Genomic DNA, 18,197 nt, shown 5'->3' with positions numbered 1-18,197 from the left:
GAAATAAGTAAATGATGCAGAAATCCACTTCCTGGGTCCACTTGGTGTGTGCCTGGGCTGAGCATTGAAGCTTTTGCATGCATAGAATTTTCTTGGAGTTGAATGCCAGCTCTGGTGCCAGTTTGGGCATTTAACTCCAGCTTCTATGCCAGTTCTGGCGTTTAACGCCAGAAAAAGGTCTCTAACTGGCATTTTGATGCCAGTTTGGGCCATCAAATCTGGGGCAAAGTATGGACTATTACACGATTTTGGAATGCCCAAGATGTCTACCTTCCAACACAATTGAGAACGTGCCAATTAGGCTTTTATAGCTGCAGAAAATCCACTTCGAGTATAGGAAGGTCAGAATCCAACAGCATCTGCAGTACTTTTTCAGCCTCTGAATCAGATTTTTGCTCAGGTCTCTCAATTTCAGCCAGAAAATACCTGAAATCACAAAAAAACACACAAACTCATAGTAAAGTCCAGAAATGTGATTTTTTCATAAAAACTAATAAAACTATACTAAAAACTAACTAAATCATACTAAAAACTACCTAAAAGCAATGCCAAAAAGCGTATAAATTATCCGCTCATCATAACACCAAACTTAAATTGTTACTTGTCCCCGAGGAACTAAAAACAAAATAGAATAAAAAGAATAGAATATACAATGAATCTTACAATATCAATGAAACTTAGTCCCAATTAGATGAGCTGGCTAGTAGCTTTTTGCTTCTGAATAGTTTTGGCATCTCACTTTATCCTTTGAAATTCAGAATGATTGGCATCTATAGGAACTCATAATTTTAGATAGTGTTATTGATTCTCCTAGTTCAGTATGTTGATTCTTGAACATAGCTAATTTATGAGTCTTGCCCGTGACCCTAAGCACTTTGTTTTCCAGTATTACCACCGGATACATAAATGCCATAGACACATAATTGGGTAAACCTTTTAAGATTGTGACTCAGCTTTGCTAAAGTCCTCAGTTAAAGGTGTCCAGAGTTCTTAAGCACACCCTTTTGCTTTGGATCACGACGTTAACCACTCAGTCTCAAGCTTTTCACTTGGACCTTCAAGACACAAGCACATGGTTAGGGACAGCTTGATTTAACTGCTTAGGCCAGGATTTTATTCCCTTGGGCCCTCCTATCTATTAATGCTCAAAGCCTTGGATCCCTTTTACCCTTGCCTTTTAGTTTAAAGGGCTATTGGCTTTTTCTGCTTGCTTTTTCTATTTCTCTTTTCTTTTTTTTCCCCACGTTTTCTTTTTCACTGCTTTTTCTTGCTTCAAGAATCAATTTCATGAATTTTTAGATTATCAATAACATTTCTCTTTGTTCATCATTCTTTCAAGAGCCAACAATTTTAACATTCACAAACTTCACTATAAAAAATATGCACTGTTCAAGCATTCATTCAGAAAAACAAAAAGTATTGCCACCACATCAAAATAATTAAACTAATTTCAAGATAAAATTTGAAATTCATGTACTTCTTGTTCTTCTGTAATTAGGAGCATTTTTCATTTAAGAAAGGTGAAAGGTTCATGGAATTATTCATAGCTTTAAGACATAGACACTAGACACTAATGATCATGTAATGAAGACACAAACATGGATAACACATAAAGCATAAAAATAGAAAAACAGAAAAATAAGAACAAGGAAATTAAAGAATGGGTCCACCTTAGTGATGGCGGCTAGTTCGCCTTCTTGAAGATCCTATGGAGTGCTTGAGCTCCTCAATGTCTCTTCCTTGCCTTTGTTGCTCTTCCCTCATGGCTATTTGATCCTCTCTAAATTCATGGAGAATAATGGAGTGCTCTTGGTGCTCCATCCTTAATTGCTCCATATTGGAACTCAAATCTCCCAAAGAGGTGTTGAGTTGCTCCCAATAGTTGTGTGGAGGAAAATGCATCCCTTGAGGCATCTCAGGGATTTCTTGATGAGGGACATTCTCATGCTCTTGTTGAGGTCTATGCGTGGGCTCTCTTGTTTGCTCCATCCTCTTTTTAGTGATGGGCTTGTCCTCTTCAATGATGATGTCTTCCTCTATGACAATTCTAGCTAAATTGCATAGGTGACAGATGAGATGAGGAAAGGCTAACCTTGCTAAAGCGGCGGTTTTGTCAGCCACTTTGTAGAGTTCTAGATATATGACCTCATGAACTTCTACTTCCTCTCCAATCATGATGCTATGGATCATGATAGCCCGATCTACAGTCACTTCAGATCGGTTGCTAGAAGGAATGATGGAGCGTTGGATGAATTCCAACCATCCTCTAGCCACAGGTTTAAGGTCATGCCTTTTCAATTGAACCGGCTTGCCTTTGGTGTCTCTTTTCCACTGAGCTCCTTCCACACATATGTCCATGAGGACATGGTCCAACCTTTGATCAAAGTTGACCCTTCTAGTGTAGGGGCATGCATCTCCTTGCATCATTGGCAAGTTGAATGCCAACCTTACATTTTTCGGACTGAAATCTAAGTATTTCCCCCGAACCATGGTAAGCCAATTCTTTGGGTTCAGGTTCACACTTCGATCATGGTTTTTAGTGATCCATGCATTAGCATAGAACTCTTGAACTATTAAGATTCTGACTTGTTGAATGGGGTTGGTGAGAACTTCCTAACCCCTTCTTCGAATCTCATGTCGGATCTCCGGATACTCATTCTTCTTGACCATGAAAGGGACCTTAGGGATCACCTTCTTCTTGGCCACAACTTCGTAGAAGTGTTCTTGATGGACCTTTGAGATGAATTTTTCCATCTCTCATGACTCAAAGGTGGAGAATTTTGCCTTCCCTTTCTTCTTTCTAGAGGTTTCTCCGGCCTTAGGTGCCATAAATGGTTATGGAAACACAAAAAACAATGCTTTTTCCACACCAAACTTAAAAGGTTTGCTCGTCCTTGAGCAAGAGAAGAAAGAAAGACGGAGAAGAAGAAGAAGTGGAGGAGATGGAGAGGTGTGAGTGGTTCGGCCAAGGGGGAGAAGAAGTGTTTTTTATTTGTGAATTTGAAGGATGGATGAGGGGTTTATATAGGAGTGGAAAGAGAGGGTAGGGTTCGTGTATTAGGGGTTAGGTTTGGAAGGGAAAGGATTTGAATTTAAATGGTGATGTAGGTGTGGTTTTCGGGGAAGATTGGTTGGATGTGAGTGGTGAATAGGTGATGGGGAAGAGAAATGGAGGTCATTGGTGAGGGGTATTTGAGGAAGCGTGTTATGGGAAGGTGTGAAGAAGAGAGAGTGAGTTAAGGTAGGTGGGGATCCTGTGGGGTCTACAAATTCTGAGGTGTTAAGGATTTCTCATCCATGTACCATTTTGGCGTGTAAATGCCCCCTGAGTGGTAATCCTGGCGTTAAACGCCAGGTTGCTGTCCATTTCTGGCGTTTAACGCCAGCTTTTCTTCCCTTTCTTGCATTGAACACCAACGTGGTGCCCTTTTCTGGTGTTAAACGTCAGTCTAGTGCCCTTTTCTGGTGTTAAACGCCCAGAATGGTGCCAGACTGGGCATTTAACGCCCAGTCTGCTACTCTTAATGGCGTTTAAATGCCAGTAAGCTCCTCCTCCAGGGTGTGCTATTTTTAATGCTATTTTTAAGTTTGCTTTGATTTTTGCAGTTGTTTTTGTTACTCCACATGATCATCAACCTAAAGAAAACATAAAATAACAATAGAAGATGGAAATTTAACATAGATAAATAAGAATTTAGGTTGCCTCCCAATAAGCACTTCTTTAATGTCAATAGCTTGATAGTGAGCTCTCATGGAGCTTCACAGATATTCAGATCATGGTTGGGGCCTCCCAACACCAAACTTGGAGTTTGATTGTGGGGTCTTTGGTTGACCCTGTATTAAGAGAAGCTTTTCATGCTTCTTCTCCATGTGTACAGAAGGAGATCCGCGAGCCTTAAACACAATGTAGTCCTCATTCACTTGAAGGACCAACTCTCCTCTGTCAACATCAATCACAGCTTTTGCTGTGGCTAGGAAGGGTATGCCAAGGATAATGGATTCATCCTCATCCTTCCTAGTGTCTAGGATTATGAAGTCAGCATGGATGTAAAGGCCTTCAACCTTTACCAGGACATCCTCTACAAGTCCATAAGCTTGTTTCTTTGATTTGTCTGCCATCTCTAGTGAGATTCTTACAGCTTGTACCTCAAAGATTCCCAGTTTCTCCATTACAGAGAGTGGCATGAGGTTTATGCCTGACCCCAGGTCACACAGAGCCTTCTCAAAGGTCATGGTGCCTATGGTACAGGGTATTAAGAACCTTTTGGGATCCTTTTTCTTTTGAGGTATCTTCAACTGAACCAATGCACTTAGTTCATTGATGAACAATGGAGGTTTATCCTCCCAAGTCTCATTACCAAATAACTTGGCATTCAGCTTCATGATTGCTCCAAGGTACTTAGCAACTTGCTCTTCAGTAATATCTTCATCCTCTTCAGAGGAAGGATACTCATCAGAGATCCTGAATGGTAGAAGTAGGTTCAATAGAATCTCTATGGTCTCTGTATGAGCCTCAGATTCCCTTGGTTCCTCAAAGGGGAAGTTCTTTTCATTCAGAGGACATCCCATGAGGTTTTTCTCACTGGGAATCATGTCCTCCTCGCTCTTTCCAGGTTCGGCCATGTTGGTCATGGTTATGGCCTTGCACTCTCTCTTGAGATTTTCTTCTATATTACTTGGGAGAGTGCTATGAGTAGTTTCAGTAACCTTTTTACTCAGCTGACCCACTTGTGCCTCCAAATTTCTACTGGAGGATCTTGTTTCATTCATGAAACTTAGTGTGGTCTTAGAAAGATCAGAGTTCTCTGTCTATTGCTGAGAAGATGATGGAAAAGGTTTGCTATTGCCAAACTTATTTCTCCCACCATTATTGTTGTTGAAGCCTTGTTAAGGCTTTTGTTGATCCTTCCATGAAAAATTTGGGTGATTCCTCCATGAAGAATTGTAGGTGTTTGCATAGGGTTCTCCCATGTAATTCACCTCTTCTATTGCATGATTCTCAGGGTCATAAGCTTTTCCTTCAGAGAAAGCTTCTTTAGCACTGCTAGAGGCAGCTTGCAATCTAATCAAATTCTAAGAGATTATATTGACTTGTTGAGTCAATATTTTGTTTTGAGCCAATATGGCATTCAGAGTATCAATCTCAAGAACTTCTTTCTTCTGAGTTGTCCCGTTGTTCACAGGATTTCTATAAGAAGTGTACATGAACTGGTTATTTGCAACCATTTCAATGAGTTTCTGGGCTTCTGCAGGCATTTTCAGATGAAGAGATCTATCAGTAGAGTGGTCCAATGACATCTTGGATAACTCAGACAGACCATCATAGAATATACATATGATGCTCCATTCTGGAAACATGTCAGAAGGACACCTTTTGGTTAATTGCTTGTATCTTTCCCAAACTTCATAGAGGGATTCACCTTCCTTCTTTCTGAAGGTTTGGACATCCACTCTGAGCTTACTCATTGATGAGCGGATAATTTGTATACTTTTTGGCATTGTTTTTAGTATGTTTTTAGTATCTTTTAGTTAGTTTTTATTATATTTTTATTCGTTTTTAGTTAAAATTCACTTTTCTGGACTTTACTATGAGTTTGTGTGTTTTTCTGTGATTTCAGGTATTTTCTGGCTGAAATTGAGGGATCTGAGCAAAAATCTGATCCAGAGACTCAAAAGGACTGCAGATGCTGTTGGATTCTGACCTCCCTGCACTCGAAGTGGATTTTCTGGAGCTACAGAAGCCCAATTGGCGCGCTCTCAACGGCTTGGAAAGTAGACATCCTGGGCTTTCCAGAAATATATGATAGTCCATACTTTGCCCAAGATTTGATGGCCCAAACCGGCGTTCAAAGTCACCTCAAGAAATCCCAGCGTTAAACGCTGGAACTGGCACCCAAATGGGAGTTAAACGCCCAAACTGGCACTAAAGCTGGCGTTTAACTCCAAGAGGAGTCTCTGCACGAAATTTGCTTCATTGCTCAGCCCAAGCACACACCAAGTGGGCCCGGAAGTGGATTTTTATGTCATTTACTCATTTCTGTACACCTTAGGTTACTAGTTTTCTATAAGTAGGACCTTTGACTATTGTATTAGAGATCTTTGCATCTTTAAGTCTTTGGATCTTTATATCTTTTGATCACTTTAGATCTTAGATCATTGGGGGGCTGGCCATTGGCCATGCCTAGACCTTATGCTTATGTATTTTCAACGGTGGAGTTTCTACACACCATAGATTAAGGTGTGGAGCTCTGCTGTACCTCGAGTATTAATGCAATTACTATTGTTCTTCCATTCAATTCCGCTTGTTCTTGTTCTAAGATATCACTTGTTCTTCAACTTGATGAATGTGATGATCCGTGACACTCATCATCATTCTCACCCATGAACAAAGTGACTGACAACCACTCTTGTTCTACAAGCATAAGAGGCTCTAGTGAATATCTCTTGGATTCTTTAACCGAATCTTCGTGGTATAGGCAGGACCTGATGGCGGCATTCAAGAGAATCCGGAAGGTCTAAACCTTGTCTGTGGTATTCTGAGTAGGATTCAATGACTGAATGACTGTGACGTGCTTCAAACCTGTAACTTACTGGGCGTTAGTGACAGACGCAAAAGAATCACTGGATTCTATTCCAGTAGGGGAGGGAACCACACCGGTGATTGGCAGCACTGTGACAGAGTGTGTGCATTAGCTTTCACTGCGAGGATGGGAGGTAGCTGCTGACAACAGTGAGACCCTACACGAGCTTGCCATGGAAAGGAGTAAGAAGAATTGGATGAAGACTGTAGGAAAGCAGAGAGACGGAAGGGAAGTCATCTTCATGCGCTTATCTGAAGTTCCTACCAATGAATTACATAAGTATCACTATCTTTATCTTTTATGTTATTTTCGTTCATCACCATATACATTTGAGTTTGCCTGACTAAGATTTACAAGATGACCATAGCTTGCTTCAATACTAACAATCTCCGTGGGATCGACCCTTACTCGCGTAAGGTTTATTACTTGGACGACCCAGTGCACTTGCTGGTTAGTTGTGCGAAGTTGTGTAATGCCATGGTATTGAGCCACCAAGTTCTTGGAGCCATTACCGGGGATTATGAGAGTTGTGAAAAAGTATAGTTCACAATTTCGCGCACCAAGTTTTTGGCGCCGTTGCCGGGGATTGTTCAAGTTTTGAGCAAGCTTTTGGTAACATCAGTGCCAAGATCCGGCAACAACATCAAGTTTTTGGTGTTATTGCCCGGGATTGTTTAGGCTGGACAACTGACGGTTCATCTTGTTGCTTAGATTAGGTATTTTTTTTTCAGAGCTCTTAAGAATGAATTCTAGTGTTTCAAGGTGATGTTCTTATCATCACCAAAGCTGATTGATCTTCATCAATTTAGCTCTTGAATGCAATGTCCTGCTGAAGCTTGGCCGGCCATGTCTAATTTCTTTAGACTAAAGCTTTAGACTAACATTGCATGATTCCTGGAATTCTCATTAAGAATTTTGATACCTTTATTTTCTTTTTCTACATAGTTTTCGAAAAATCCAAAAAAATTTATAAAATCATAAAATCCAAAAATATTTCTTTTTTGAGTCTAGAGTCTCATCCTAGTTTAGTGTCAATTGCATGTTTCTGTTCTTATTGCATTCATGCATGTGTCCTCATTGATCTTCAAGTTGTTCTTGATGATTTCCTTATTCTGATCTTTGAATTCTATTGACTTGAGTGTTTTGTGTGTCTCATATGCATTTTCGTTTTGTTAGTGTCAGTAGTATACAAACTGCTAAGTTTGGTGTCTTGCATGCATTGTCATTTGATTCTTGTTGCATTTTGGTTTGTCCTTATTATTAAAAATCCAAAAATATTTTTAATTTGTGTCTTTTCAAGTTAATAATACAGAGAATTGAAGATTCAGAACATACAGCAGAGGAATTGCACAGAAAAAGCTGGGCGTTCAAAACGCCCAGTGAAGAAGGACAGACTGGCGTTTAAACGCCAGCCAGGGTACCTGGTTGGGCGTTTAACGCCCAAAAGGGTAGCATTTTGGGCGTTAAACGCCAGAATGTATACCATTCTGGGCGTTTAACGCCAGGATGGCTAGGGGAGGAAGATTTTGTTTTCAAATCAGATTTTTTCTAAGTTTTCAAAATCTTTTCAAAATCAAATCTTTTTCAAATCAATTTTCAATCAAATCTTTTTCAAAATCAATTTCTTTCCTTTTTCAAAAATACTTATTAACAATTAATGATTTGATTGAACATTTTTTGCCTTTTCTGTTGAGGAAGGTTTTATGTTTGATTCATATCTTTTCTTGTTAGGCAAGTCATTAATTTTTAAAATCATATCTTTTCAAATTGTTTTCAAATCATATCTTTTAAAATTGTTTTCAAATCATATCTTCTCAATCACATCTTTTTAAAACCAATCATATCTTCTTAACCACATCTTTTTCAAAATAGTTTTCAATCAAATCTTTTTGATTTCTAATTTCAAAATCTTTTTCAAAAATCACTTGATTTCTTTTCCATTTCCATTTTCATTTTCGAAAATTAAGTGATGTTTTTCAAAAATGTTTTCAAATTTCCCACTTAATTTTCGAAAATCACTTCCCTCCTTCTCACATCCTTCAATTTATGGACTAACACTATCCCTTAAGGCAAAATTCGAACTCTATCTTCTTTGTTAAGTTCGAATTTTCCACTTCTGTCTTCTACTCTTCTTTTCCTCTGACACCTAAAGGAATCTCTATACTGTGACATAGAGGATTCCATATTTTCTTGTTTCCTTCTCTATCTTATGAGCAGGAGCAAGGACAAAGGCATTCTTGTTGAGGTTGATCCTGAACCTGAAAGGACCTTGAAGAGAAAGCTAAGAGAAGCCAAAGCACAACTCTCTTTAGAGCACCTGACCGAATTCTTCAAGGAAGAAGAACACATGGCAGCCGAAAACAACAACAATACCAACAATGCAAGGAAGGTGCTGGGTGACTTTACTGCACCTACTCCCGACTTCTATGGGAGAAGCATCTCTATCCCTGCCATTGGAGCAAACAACTTTGAGCTTAAGCCTCAATTAGTTTCTCTAATGCAACAGAATTGCAAGTTCCATGGACTTCCAATGGAAGATCCTCATCAGTTTTTAGCTGAGTTCTTGCAAATCTGTGACACAGTCAAGACTAATGGGGTTGACCCTGAGGTCTACAGACTGATGCTATTCCCTTTTGCTGTAAGAGACAGAGCTAGAACATGGTTGGACTCTCAACCTAAAGAAAGCCTGGACTCTTGGGAAAAGCTAGTCAATGCCTTCTTGGCAAAGTTCTTTCCACCTCAAAAATTGAGTAAGCTTAGAGTGGAAGTCCAAACCTTCAGACAGAAGGAAGGAGAATCCCTCTATGAAGCTTGGGAAAGATACAAACAATTGATCAGAAAGTGTCCCACTGATATGCTTTCTGAATGGAGCATCATAGGTATTTTCTATGATGGTCTGTCTGAACTGTCCAAGATGTCTTTGGATAGCTCTTCTGGAGGATCTCTTCATTTGAAGAAGACGCCTACTGAAGCTCAAGAACTGATTGAAATGGTTGCAAATAACCAATTCATGTACACTTCTGAAAGGAATCCTGTGAACAATGGGACTAGTCAGAAGAAAGGAGTTCTTGAGATTGACACTCTGAATGCCATATTGGCTCAGAATAAAATATTGACTCAACAAGTCAATATGATTTCTCAAAGTCTGTCTGGGATGCAAAATGCACCAAGCAGTACTAAGGAAGCTTCATCTGAGGAAGAAGCTTATGATCCTGAGAACCCTTCAATAGAAGAGGTGAATTACATGGGAGAACCCTATGGAAACACCTACAATCCTTCATGGAGAAATCATCCAAATCTTTCATGGAAGGATCAACAGAGACCTCAACAAGGTTTCAACAATAATAATGGTGGAAGAAACAGGTTTAGCAATAGCAAGCCTTTTCCATCATCTTCTCAGCAACAGACAGAGAGTTCTAAGCAGAATACCTCTGACTTAGCAACTATGGTCTCTGATCTGATCAAAACCACTCAAAGTTTCATGACTGAAACTAGGTCCTCCATCAGAAATCTGGAAGGACAAGTGGGTCAGCTGAGCAAGAAAATTACTGAACTCCCTCCAAGTACTCTTCCAAGCAATACAGAAGAAAATCCAAAAGGAGAGTGCAAGGCCATCAACATGGCCGAATTCTGGGAGGAAGAAGAGGCAGTGAACGCCACTGAGGAAGACCTCACTGGATGTCCACTGACCCCCAATGAGTTCCCCAATGAGGAACCTTGGGAATCTGAGGCTCAAGATGAGCCCATAGAGATTCCATTGGACTTACTTCTGCCATTCATGAGCTCTGACGAGTATTCTTCTTCTGAAGAGGATGAGTATGTCACTGAAGAGCAAGTTGCTAAATACCTTGGAGCAATCATGAAGCTAAATGACAAGTTATTTGGAAATGAGACTTGGGAGGATGAACCCCCTTTGCTCACCAAAGAACTGGATAACTTGTCTAGGCAGCAATTGCCTCAAAAGAGGCAGGACCTGGGAAGTTTTCTATACCTTGTACCATAGGCACCATGACCTTCAAGAAGGCCTTGTGTGACTTAGGGTCAAGTGTGAACCTCATGCCCCTCTCTGTAATAGAGAAATTAGGGATCTTTGAGGTGCAAGCTGCAAAAATCTCACTAGAGATGGCAGACAACTCAAGAAAACAAGCTTATGGACTTGTAGCGGATGTTTTGGTGAAGATTGAAGACCATTACATCCCTGCTGATTTCATAGTCCTAGAGACTGGGAAGTGCATGGATGAATCCATCATCCTTGGCAGACCCTTCCTAGCCACAGCAAAGGCTGTGATTGATGATGATAGAGAAGAGTTGATCATTCAAGTGAATGAAGAATCCTTGGTGTTTAAGGCCCAAGGATATCCCTCTGTCATCATGGAGAGGAAGCATGAAGAGCTTCTCTCAAAACAGAGCCAAACTGAGCCCCCACAGTCAAACTCTAAGTTTGGTGTTGGGAGGCCACAACCAAACTCTAAGTTTGGTGTTGAACCCCCACATTCAAACTCTAAGTTTGGTGTTGGGAGGGTCCAACACGGTTCTGAGCACTTCTGAGGCTCCATGAGAGTCCTCTGTCAAGCTAATGACATTAAAGAAGCGCTTGTTGGGAGGCAACCCAATGTTTTATAATTAATTATTTTCTTTTGTTATTTTATCTTTTTTGTAGGTTGATGATCATAAGAAGTCACAAAAACAATGAAAAAAGCAAAAACAGAAGAAAAACAGGAAGAAAAACAGCACACCCTGGAGGAAGATGCTGCTGGCGTTTAAACGCCAGTCAGCCTAGCAGCTGGGCGTTTAACGCCCAGTCTGGCACCCATCTGGGCGTTTAACGCCAGAAAGGGGCACCAGACTGGCGTTAAACGCCAGTAAAGGGCAAGAACCTGGCGTTAAACGCCAGGAATGGGCACCAGCCCGGCGTTTAACGCCAGAAATGGCTCAAAACGTGGATTTTGATGCCATTTGGTGCAGGGATGCCTTTTCCTTGACACTACAGGATCTGTGGACCCCACAGGACCCTACCATCACTCTCTCTCTTCTTCCCCCATTCACCAATCACCTCAACACCTCTTCCCCAAAAACCCTTCACCTATCAAATCCCATCTTTCTCTTCACCACTCACATCCATCCTTCATAAACCCCCACCAACCTCACCCTTCAAATTCAAACCACTTTCCCTCCCAAACCCACCCATCATGGCCGAACCCTTTACCCCCTCTCTCCTATATATACCCTTCTTCAACCCTTCATTTTCACACAACCTAAACACCACTTTTCCCCCTCTTTGGCCGAACACACCACCATCTCCCTCTTCCTCATTTCTTCTTCTTCTACTCTCTTCTTTCTTCTTTTGCTCGAGGACGAGCAAACATTTTAAGTTTGGTGTGGTAAAAGCGTTGCTTTTTCGTTTTTCCATAACCATTATGGCATCCAAGGCCGGAGAAACCTCTAGAAAGAGGAAAGGGAAGGCAAAGGCTTCCACCTCCGAGGTCCCTTTTTCACTCAAAAAGGATGGAGTACACAAGAGATCCTACTCATCATGAGATCCCTGAGATTCCTCAAGGGACGAATTTTCCTCCACAAAACTATTGGGAGCAACTAAACACCTCCCTAGGAGAGTTAAGTTCCAACATGGGACAACTAAGGGTGGAGCATCAAGAACACTCCATCATCCTTCATGAGATTAGAGAAGATCAAAGAATCATGAGGGAGGAGCAACAAAGACAAGGAAGAGACATTGAGGAGCTCAAGCACTCCATAGGATCTTCAAGAGCAAGAAAAGCCGCCATCACTAAGGTGGACCCGTTCCTTGATTTCCTTGTTATTTATTCTTCTGTTTTTGAATTTTATGCTTATGTTATCCATGTTTGTGTCTTGTGATCATTAGTGTCCTAGTGTCTATGCCAAAAAGTTATATGAATCCATCACCTTTCTTAAATGGAAACTGTTTTTATCACAAAAGAACAAGAAGTACAGGATTTCGAATTCATCTTTAAAACTAGCTTAATTAGTTTGATGTGGTGGCAATACTTTTGTTTTCTGAATGTATGCTTAAACAGTGCATATGTCTTTTGAATTTGTGGTTCATGAATGTTAAAATTGTTGGCTCTTGAAAGAATGATGAAAAAGGAGACATGTTACTGAGGATTTGAAAAATCATAAAAATGATTCTTGAAGCAAGAAAAGGCAGTGAAAAAAAAAAGGGAGAAAAAGAAAACGAAAAAAATAGAGAGAAGAAAAAGAAAAGAAAGAAATAAGAGTTGTGATCCAAGGCAAATAAGAGTGTGCTTAAGAACCCTGGACACCTCTAATTGGGGACTTTAGCAAAGCTGAGTCACAATTGAAAAGGTTCACCCAATTATGTGTCTGTGGCATGTATGTATCCGGTGGTAATACTGGAAAACAGAGTGCTTTGGGCCACGGCCAAGACTCAATAAGTAGCTGTGTTCAAGAATCATCATACTTAACTAAGAGAATCAATAACACTATCTGGATTCTGAGTTCCTAAAGAAGCCAATCATTCTGAATTTCAAAGGATAAAGTGAGATGCCAAAACTGTTCGGAGGCAAAAAGCTACTAGTCCCGCTCATCTAATTTGGAGCTAAGTTTCATTGATAATTTGGAGTCTATAGTATATTCTCTTCTTTTTATCTTATTTGATTTTCAGTTGCTTGGGGACAAGCAACAATTTAAGTTTGGTGTTGTGATGAGCGGATAATTTGTATACTTTTTGGCATTGTTTTTAGTATGTTTTTAGTATCTTTTAGTTAGTTTTTATTATATTTTTATTAGTTTTTAGTTAAAATTCACTTTTCTGGACTTTACTATGAGTTTGTGTGTTTTTCTGTGATTTCAGGTATTTTCTGGCTGAAATTGAGGGATCTGAGCAAAAATCTGATCCAGAGACTCAAAAGGACTGCAGATGCTGTTGGATTCTGACCTCCCTGCACTCGAAGTGGATTTTCTGGAGCTACAGAAGCCCAATTAGCGCGCTCTCAACGGCTTTGGAAAGTAGACATCCTGGGCTTTCCAGCAATATATGATAGTCCATACTTTGCCCAAGATTTGATGGCCCAAACCGGCGTTCAAAGTCACCTCAAGAAATCCCAGCGTTAAACGCTGGAACTGGCACCCAAATGGGAGTTAAACGCCCAAACTGGCACTAAAGCTGGCGTTTAACTCCAAGAGGAGTCTCTGCACGAAATTTGCTTCATTGCTCAGCCCAAGCACACACCAAGTGGGCTCGGAAGTGGATTTTTATGTCATTTACTCATTTCTGTACACCTTAGGTTACTAGTTTTCTATAAGTAGGACCTTTGACTATTGTATTAGAGATCTTTGCATCTTTAAGTCTTTGGATCTTTATATCTTTTGATCACTTTAGATCTTAGATCATTGGGGGGCTGGCCATTCGGCCATGCCTAGACCTTATGCTTATGTATTTTCAACGGTGGAGTTTCTACACACCATAGATTAAGGTGTGGAGCTCTGCTGTACCTCGAGTATTAATGCAATTACTATTGTTCTTCCATTCAATTCCGCTTGTTCTTGTTCTAAGATATCACTTGTTCTTCAACTTGATGAATGTGATGATCCGTGACACTCATCATCATTCTCACCCATGAACAAAGTGACTGACAACCACTCTTGTTCTACAAGCATAAGAGGCTCTAGTGAATATCTCTTGGATTCTTTAACCGGAATCTTCGTGGTATAGGCAGGACCTGATGGCGGCATTCAAGAGAATCCGGAAGGTCTAAACCTTGTCTGTGGTATTCTGAGTAGGATTCAATGACTGAATGACTGTGACGTGCTTCAAACCTGTAACTTACTGGGCGTTAGTGACAGACGCAAAAGAATCACTGGATTCTATTCCAGTAGGGGAGGGAACCACACCGGTGATTGGCAGCACTGTGACAGAGTGTGTGCATTAGCTTTCACTGCGAGGATGGGAGGTAGCTGCTGACAACCGTGAGACCCTACACGAGCTTGCCATGGAAAGGAGTAAGAAGAATTGGATGAAGACTGTAGGAAAGCAGAGAGACGGAAGGGAAGGCATCTTCATGCGCTTATCTGAAGTTCCTACCAATGAATTACATAAGTATCACTATCTTTATCTTTTATGTTATTTTCGTTCATCACCATATACATTTGAGTTTGCCTGACTAAGATTTACAAGATGACCATAGCTTGCTTCAATACTAACAATCTCCGTGGGATCGACCCTTACTCGCGTAAGGTTTATTACTTGGACGACCCAGTGCACTTGCTGGTTAGTTGTGCGAAGTTGTGTAATGCCATGGTATTGAGCCACCAAGTTCTTGGAGCCATTACCGGGGATTATGAGAGTTGTGAAAAAGTATAGTTCACAATTTCGCGCACCACTCATCTTTTAAGGTGGAAAGAATTTGGTCAAGAAAGCATTGACCAGCTTGTCCCAAGAGTTCAGGCTTTCTCTAGGATGTGAGTCCAACCTTGTCCTAGCTCTGTCTCTCACAGCAATAGGGAAAAGCATAAGCCTGTAGACCTCAGGATCAACCCCATTGGTCTTAACAGTATCACAGATCTGCAAGAATTCAGATAAGAACTGATGAGGATCTTTTGATGGAAGTCCATGAAACTTGCAGTTCTGCTGCATCAGAGAAACTAGTTGAGGCTTAAGCTCGAAGTTGTTTGCTCCAATGGCAGGAATTGAGATGCTTCTTCCATAGAAGTTGGAAGTTGGTGCAGCATAGTCACCAAGCATCTTCCTTGCATTTTTGGCATTGTTGTTATTTTCGGCTGCCATATCTTCTTCTTTTTCAAAAATTTTTGTCAGAGTCCTTTTAGGTTCAGGATCAGCTTCAACAAGAATGCCTTTGTCCTTGTTCCTGCTCATATGAAAGAGAAGATAACAAGAAAGTATGGAATCCTCTATGTCACAGTATAGAGATTCCTTGAGGTGTCAGAGAATAATAGGAATAGAGGGATGAGGTAGATAGAGAAGATTTCGAACATATAAAGAAGGGTAGAGTCCGAATTGCCAGTTGAGGATAAGTGTTAGTCCTTAAATAGAAGGAGGATAAGTGTTAGTCCTTAAAACTAAAAAAATTTTAAAATAATTAAAAAAATTTTGAAAAAGTGGTTAATGGTTTTTCAAAAATTAAAAGTGAGAAAGTGGTTAGGTAGTTTTGAAAAAGATTTTGAAATTTGCAATCAAAAAGATATGATTGAAAATTATTTTAAAAAATATGTGATTGAGAAGATACGATTGAGAAGATATGATTGAAAAAGAAATTAAAATGATTTGATTTTTGAAATTAAAGTTGATGACTTGACTAACAAAAAGTTTAAAAGATATGATTCTAAAATTCAAATATTGAACCTTTCTTAACAAGAAAGTAACAAACTTGAGATTTTTGAATCAAAACAGTAATTGTTAGCAAGATTTTTGAAAATATTAAAAGAAAAATGAAAAATATTTAATTTTGAAAAAGATATGATTGATAAGAGAGGATATGAAAAATGATAAGATTTCGAAAAATTAGTTTTAAAACATGAAAAATTAAAAAAATTTGAATTGAAAAAAAAAATTACCTCCTTGGTGTTATCCTGGCGTTAAACGCCCAGAATGGTATCCATTCTGGCGTTTAACGCCCAGTTGGCTACCTCCTTGGGCGTTAAATGCCCAGCTAGGTATCCTAGCTGGCGTTTAAACGCCAGAAATTCTTCTTTACTGGGCGTTTTGAACGCCTAGCTTTTTCCCTGTGATTCCTCTGCTGTATGTTCTGAATCTTCAATTCTCTGTATTATTGACTTGAAAAGACATAATTTTGAATTTTTTTGAATTTTTAATGATGAAAGAGAAAAACAACAGAATGAAATTAAACATGAAAACAAGGAATGCATTCAAGATCACTTTGAATGTCAAGATGAACACCAAGAACACTTTGAAGATCATGATGAACATCAAGAACATATTTTTGAAAATTTTTAAGAAAAGAAAGACATGCAAGACATGAAACTTAGAAATTTTCGTACTAGAGACACTAACAATTTGAGAATTCACATGAGAAACAACAAAAGACACCAAATAAGAGAATTTAAAGATCAGACAAAGAAAATCATCAAGAACAACTTGAAGATTAATGAAGAACACAATCCATATATTTTCAAAAAATGCAAGAAAAATAAAAACACGCAATTGACACCAAACTCAAAAATTGACACTAGACTCAAAGAAGAAACACAAAATATTTTTTTTCGATAAATTATTTTGAAAAAGAAAATAAGAAACTCAAAATTTTTAATAAGAATTCCAGGAATCATGAAATGTTAGTTTAAAGCTTCAGTCTAAAAGGATTAGACATGGCTAACCAAGCTTCAGCAGGACATTACATACAACAGCCAAATTGATGGGAATCAACTAGCTCCTGTGATGATAAAAGCATCATCTGAAACTCTAGAATTCATTCCTAAAAATTCTGAAGAACAAAATGAATAAAAAAAAGAAAATTATCCAATCTGAGCAACAAGATGAACCGTCAGTTGTCCAAACTCGAACAATCCCCGATAACGGCGCCAAAAACTTGGTACACAAAATTGAGATCTCACACACTTTCTTCACAACTCCGCGTAGCTGACCAGCAAGTGCACTGGGTCGTCCAAGTAATACCTTACGTGAGTAAGGGTCGATCCCATGGAGATTTTTGGCTTGAAGAAAGCTATGGTCATCTTGTAAATATCAGTCAGGCAGATTCAAATGGTTATGGGATTTTGATAATTAAAAGACAGATAAAACATAAAATAAGATAGAGATACTTATGTAATTCACTGGTAGGAATTTCAGATAATCCAGTCATGCGTACTCCTTTCCATGGCAAGCTGTATGTTGGGGGATCACCGATGTCAATGGCTACCGTCCATCCTCTCAGTGAAAATGGTCCGGCTACGGGTTACGTAGGACTAATCATCTGTCGGTTCTCACTTGTGTTGGAATAAGATCCAATGATCCTTTTGCGCACTGTCATTGCGCCCAGCACTCGCGAGTTTGAAGCTCGTCATAGTTATCCCATCCCAAATCCTACTCGGAATACCACAGACAAGGTTTAGACTTTTCAGATCTCAAGAATGCTGCCAATTAATTCTAACTTATACCACGAAGACTCTGATCTCACAGAATGGAAGGCTCTGTTGTCAGGAGAGGCAACCATGCATCGTGGACCAGGAGGCCAAGAGATATGCATTCAAGCTTGTTTTCAGGTAGAACGGAAGTGTTTGTCAGGTACGCGTTCATAAGTGAGAATGGTGATGAGTGTCACTTGATCACCACATTCATCATGTTGAAGTGCAAATGAATATCATAGAACAAGAATACGCTTGAATTGAATAGAAAATAGTAGTAATTGCATTAATTCATGAGGAACAGCAGAGCTCTATACCTTAATCTATGAGGTGTAGAAACTCCACCATAGAAAATACATAAGTGATAATGGTGTTCATTGGTTTTGGCCCCAGAGGGGGAACCAGAATAACCATGACGTCTAATACAATGAGAAAAATAATATTTATACTAAAACTAGTAGCCAGGGTTTATAGAAATAAGTAAATGATGCAGAAATCCACTTCTGGGGCCCACTTGGT

At 39.5% G+C, this 18,197-nt stretch overlaps 1 non-coding gene across 1 annotated transcript; it reads right to left on the bottom strand.

The window, feature by feature from the left end:
- Window positions 1-9,333: 9,333 nt before the first annotated feature.
- LOC112718931 (small nucleolar RNA R71) lies at window positions 9,334-9,441 on the bottom strand. Its single transcript, XR_003161257.1, has one exon. It is a non-coding gene; the product is annotated as a small nucleolar RNA R71 (small nucleolar RNA).
- Between the last annotated feature and the right edge of the window lie 8,756 nt (window positions 9,442-18,197).

The sequence above is a fragment of the Arachis hypogaea genome, chromosome 10 (genome assembly GCF_003086295.3).
Source record: "Arachis hypogaea cultivar Tifrunner chromosome 10, arahy.Tifrunner.gnm2.J5K5, whole genome shotgun sequence".
NCBI lineage: Eukaryota > Viridiplantae > Streptophyta > Magnoliopsida > Fabales > Fabaceae > Arachis > Arachis hypogaea.
This window is presented reverse-complemented; position numbering and strand designations above follow the sequence as displayed.